Here is a 6,000-nt window from a genome sequence, read left to right on the forward strand (position 1 = left end):
GATATTAATTATTTAATATTTTTTGCTAGTTAATTTATTTTAATTAAATATACAAAATAAAATAATTTTATTTTTCAAAAAAAATATATAATGTAGTTCTAATTGTCAAAACTTTAAAATAAACCCACCATGACTACGTTTTTCTGATTTTTTTATCTTTGTTTTTGTCTCCGATTGTTTTTTATAATTATTAATATTAACACTTGAAAAATTCATTACCAAATATCTAGCTGGATAGAATTTTAAAAATCATTTTACCACAAATATTATGATAAATGAAAATCATGGTTATCAAGATTGATGACGAATGCATCACTATGTGATGCAAAATATCTGTTAGAAGATATTAAAAAACTAAAAATAAAAATAGAGTCATAATTAAAAGTTATATTTATATGTGTAAACTAAATTTTAATAAATAAATCGCGTATTGATGGACACAAGTAGGTAGTTACCAATATGAGAATTTACAAACGGAATTTACAAATGAAAAATATAAGAATTTTAATAAATCAGATATTGATAGACGATATTTTCTTTTATTATAGTTTAAATATGCATTTTAAAGAACTTTTTTTCCTTTTTGTTACAAATGTAAAATATAGGAATTTAGAAACGCAAGTTTAATATCTACATTAATATAAATTTATAAATTAAAAATAATAATTAATATGAGTTGTTATCTAGTAGGTGACATTTGAATAATAATAATTCTAATGTTTAAAAAAAGAAAAAAGACATGTGTAAAATTCAAAGTGAAGTTTATATATAATATAAAGGTTGAGGGTTCAAGTCTCATCGGAGACATAGGTGGTATTAGGAGTAGTATAGGAGTAGTGTTGATTTGCCATTCTAAAAAACAAACAAACGAACAAAAAAACACAAACAAAATGTAAACAGAGCCATAATTCAATATTATAATTATATATGTAAACTAAATTGTAATAAATCAAATATTGATGAACACAAGCCGAAGCATATCAATATGGCACGTACAGAAACATGTAAAATTCAAAATGTATATGAAACCTTAATTATTGTGTGAATGTATGACTAATTATTGACCAATCACATAAAGCCGATTTAGGGATTTTATTGTGAATTAAATTAATACCCAAAATAATGGCTATATTTATGGAATTGCTGCACACATCTTTACATCACAACGCAATTTAATGAGTATGATGCTCTTTTCGTGGGAAATATAATTTTAATCGGAGATGATAGGAATGATTTTTGTACAAATTTCATTTGTAGACTATATCCTACATGTTTTAATGCATATTGAAGCCTGTAATGGTGTCATTGTTGCAACATAAAAGAACCTGTCATCCATTTTAGTTAATACGATATTATTTGTATGTTCAAATATTTTTCTTCACCATTGTTTTCATGTTATTTTATTTGAATTATAACTATAACTATATGTAATATTCTTTGTTAGCGTATAGCTATAAAAGAAATAAGCATCCATAATCTAAAACAAGAAAGATATGTACCACGAGAAAGAGTTTTGTGGTCACATCCGTTGGAGAGACTAGCGATGAGTAGGGAAATTGCCAAGGCGCTTTCTACCAACTTTGTTTCTGGGCAACGCTCGGTGATGGAGAACAAGGGTCGTCTAAGCGGTTCAATCTCCCAGATCTTAATCAACCACCACCGTCGGAGGACGAGGACGGAAAAGGACGGTGCTAATCTGATCATGATTTACTCTTCGGGGGCGTGCATGCATGCTTGTGTGTAGCCTTTTTAAAATAATATTATATGCATGGGAGATGCAGTGTTTGTTTTTTATTATTAGTTTAATAATTCTCAAAGATGCTCAAGTAAAAGAAAGTTATGGAAATGGTTAATTTATAATTAAATTTGACTTTTATAGCAATCAAACACCCACACGTTTTGGCAATTATCAAAGAATGTTAGTGATTTAGTTTTTAACTTGCGGTCTTATTTACATAACAACTCAAAGATTTTTTTTTTCTGTTAGAAACTATAAATAAAATAAGCATGCAAAATCTAAAATTCTTAAAGACACTCAAGTAAAATAAAATTATGGAAATGATTAATTTATGATTGCATTTGACTTTGATTGCAATCAAACGATCACACATTTTATTATAAAGGGGCAATTCTCAAACAATGTTAGTGTACACGTTCTCAAAGAATGTAATTATCGAACATTTGATTTGCATTGCATTTCGAAATAACTTTTTTCCAAGTTTTTACAAAGATAGAGGGCAGAAGGAAAGGATAATGGTGCAGATAGTAATCGATATAGATAAGAGAGAGTGGAAACACAACAATTTTTAGACATTTTATTCTTCCAACATTCTTTAAGAATGTATTAATTCTTTAAAGAATATTGAGTTTATAAAAAATTATGGTGTTACATAGCTATCAATAAATTTTTATTCGTCCATTCTTTAAGAATTCTTACATTCGTTAGACATTCAAACTATTTATGGACTAAAAAACATTTATTAACATTGTTTAAGCATAATGTAAATATTATATTCTCATCATCAAGAATGAAGTTTTAACTTAAATAATTTATTCTTAGCCATTCTAGTGATATATATTCAGTTTGTTTGTTTTAAAAATGATTCTTAACCAGGAATATTGTATTTCCGACTATAATACATTTGACTATATATTCGTATTCTTAAAGAATTTAATACGTAAGTATTTTCCAATATGCAAAATTATTATACGATATTCTTACAGAATGCAATACAATCATAATTTTTTTTTAAAGTTTTTTAGATTTTACTAATAATATAAAAAGATATTGTAAATAATTTAAAATGTAAAATATATACGTTTAGTTTTTTGAAATCTAATTTAAAATGTGTTCCTTAATAACTTGAGTGTTACACAAAAAGTATTAAGTTCTATCTTATAGATATATGAAGTACTAGTCTCTTCCAGACTTTCTTTCTAAATAAGAGGAGCAGTTCCTCTACTAATGTCCTGTTTCTTCACAAAACCAACAAGATCCATCTATGTGAGCCTTATTGAATTTATTGGACTTAGATGTGTTTAGTCCATAAAACTGTTGGATTAGCTATCTATGCCCATAACGACAATTGGTATGTACTTGAATTGATAGCGACACAGTCCTATTGGGTTGCCCTCAATCCTAGCAACCGATCAGGGAAATTATGAAAGGAGAGATACTGATTTATTATAAGATTAATAAATTAATATAAATGGTTTATTAATATGTTAAAAGATTAATATATTATTTAGAAATCACAATGTTTAATTAATAGTTAGTCAAAAATTAATTAGAATTAATTTTGGGGTTAACTGTATTAATTATAAAGTGTAGGGACTAGTTTGCAATTATATAATAGTTGAGTGGAAGGTTCTAGAACCTCCTAGGAAGGGGGTGGACGAAATCTATAGGGGAAATCTTAATGCTTTCGTCCAAGTGGCTTGGGTAAGGCTTTTGGATATGCTTAGGCCCCAAGAAGAGGAATATTAGGGTTTGCCCTAAACCCTAGATCCTTCAACTATATAAGGAGCCTCCTGGCACCTAAAATCGGTCACTCCTTCCTTGAAAAAACCCTACGGATGATTTTTGCATACCCTAACCTCTCTCCTTCAGGTTTCCTTCTTGATAGTTTTTTGGGTGTAACTCAATTAGAGGCATTACATTTGTGGTGCTAAGCTTCCAAGAAGATCAAGAACCAAAATGAATACCAATTATTTGATATAACAATTGAATGGTATGTAACTGTTAAACCCTAATTGGTTAATTTCGAAAATAGCCTCTTTCCATAGGGTTCTTGTTTTGCAATTCAAAGTTATATGTTCAATAGTTAAAACATAAATCCATAGTAGGTTGCATGTGAACTTAGGAATTGGTTTTCTAGTTTATTTATCTTACCTAAATCCCATAAAAAACATGGGCCTTTTAGAACACACAAGGTGACCCTTTTAGCCTTGCATTATTCTATTGTTTAAACTATCTTTAATAAAATATCACTATATTTATTGTAATATTGCTCGATGTGTTGTATCCTCAGATATATACTTTAATTATCCAAGACTTCCAAGAATTCATAAATAACTATTCCTAGGATTAGGACATTTAAGTGTATACAATTTCATATTTAGGTCTATTACTCAAAGTAATTTGTTTAGGATTAGGACATTTAAGTGTATACAATTTCATATCTCTGACAAGGTTGTCTCTTAAGGAATGAACGTATTCATTGAAGTTGTATCTATTGAATATTATTGTTTGACTATGTCATTTAAAGAGAAATGACATTTCACGTTTATGAGAGTGGTTTACATATCTATAAATTTTTTAACAAAATTCATTTAGTATTTTCAATATTTAATCTTTAATAATTAATACCCTTTTAGTTTCTAAAAACATTAAGTATCAAAGTCTAGGATCCAAGTTGCAAAACAGATAAATAGTTAGGTATCCATTATCCCTTCCATCCGAATTCAACCCGGTAGATATCGATTATAAATTATATCTTACCATATAATTCCTAGATTTACGGGATCGCTAATAACAAATTTATTTAGACATGTTTAATCCCATCTATGCCTCAGAACTCTCTTGCTTAGGTATCCTTTATCACAAGAGATTTCCGATCAAATTATCCAATTTGAAAAACTTGTGTAATCGGCCTATAAATTGCTTATAGAAACCGTGAAGACACATCGGCCATAAAAAAATAACACAAAGTGTTTAGGTATCCTTTATATCACTAGTGCATACAAGAGACGTGCGACTGTTCTTTAAAAAAAGGATTGCATAGATTTGAGGTTTGTAAGGGGTCTTTGATGTTTTTATAATTCTAGTTTAAAAAATATTTTATATCATGGTTATTGCATGCATTCAATAAACCATGGTATACTTTAAAAAATCTTATTTCATGTACAATCACATTCTTTAACAATGTTCTATATATAAAGCCCGGTTTTATATAGTTGACGCGATCAAACTTTAAATTAATAACTAGTATTACGTTATATCGTTTGAGCGCTTTAGAACATTTGGAAACCTTTTAAAAAAAAATCATTTTATAAAATAAGCTTTGGAGTTTGATAAGTTTACAAATCTATATTTTAAACTTATACAACTTTAATCTCGAAATTTTACAGGTTACTAGCTTTAATGATAAAACTTGTTTTATTGTAAAACTATTTTAGCATCTTATGTTAAAAGGTAAATTTCATAAAAACCAAACTCTTTGTGATGTTTATTTATGTTCAAATATTATTTTGCATTTGAAAAACTAATTTATCAACCAAAACATAATAATAATAACATAAACATAAAACATCACAAGCATGCATAACAATTATAATATATGTGCATAAACCAAGTCATTAACTAGTAATAATTTTCTGAGCCATCACAAAATTATCAAGTCCATTCCTAAAGGGACATAAGGGACATTTATCTTGTAAAGTCTTCATGTGTTCCCACATGCTTTAACACCTTTTAGCAGGTTTATAAAAATAATTTTATAAAGTTTAACAAACTTTAATAAAATAAACTTTAAAAACTTTTGATCTTCAGAATGGCCACCATCTTCATTCTTGTTACATTTTGACAAAAATAAACTATTTCTAAAACTAATCTATTACTTACAAAAATTAACAAAAGAAAACTACCTATTTAATTATTACGTACAATATGAATAAATAAATAGTTACAACCATCTGAAATAAATCAACACAAGCAAAAATACAAAGGTCCATGGCTAGTTTATGCACATCATACATATTTGTATACTTAAAAATATATACAACTCTTTGTTTTTCTAAGATAACTTTTATGACCAAAAAGATGCATGTAAACTTTTGGTAAAAAATAACAATTATAATCATTTTAAAGTTGTCATAGAAAATATGTATGGACTTTTCTTGCAAAGAGAAAACTATGACAACCCGAAACTTCTAGCTATGTAATTGATCTGTGTTCAGCACTAAAACTTGAGTTCATTATCTTTTGTTACATCTTTTGGA

The sequence above is a fragment of the Lactuca saligna genome, chromosome 9, assembly GCF_052625555.1.
Source record: "Lactuca saligna cultivar CGN05327 chromosome 9, ASM5262555v1, whole genome shotgun sequence".
NCBI classification, from domain to species: Eukaryota; Viridiplantae; Streptophyta; class Magnoliopsida; order Asterales; family Asteraceae; genus Lactuca; species Lactuca saligna.